Source organism: Choristoneura fumiferana, chromosome 21 (genome assembly GCF_025370935.1).
Source record: "Choristoneura fumiferana chromosome 21, NRCan_CFum_1, whole genome shotgun sequence".
Lineage (NCBI taxonomy): Eukaryota > Metazoa > Arthropoda > Insecta > Lepidoptera > Tortricidae > Choristoneura > Choristoneura fumiferana.
In genome coordinates, this window is record NC_133492.1 from 14,413,973 (window position 1) to 14,414,306 (window position 334).

Below are 334 nucleotides of genomic sequence, written 5' to 3' on the forward strand. Positions count from 1 at the left end.
TTATTGAACAAATGCTCCTATCATTCTATTCTACCAGGGTGTAGTACAAAATTGGTTAGTAGAAAGATGGTCTTGTCAATGAAAATGTTTGTGCAAAATTGTGAGATTGATATCAATACCAAAATTAGTTGCTTGTTGTTGATAGTGTCATTGAAAAGGCTAGCTTGATGTAAAAGAAAGATGGTTTTGAATGTATTTCTGTTGCTATGTCCTAGTTTAGCCACTAGGTGAGCAGCTAAATTAATGTATCATAGTGAAATTGCTACCAAACCGAATTTGTAACAAAACTGTAATGTTTCCAGCTTTCTTGAAATTTTCTCAGTTTTTCAAAATT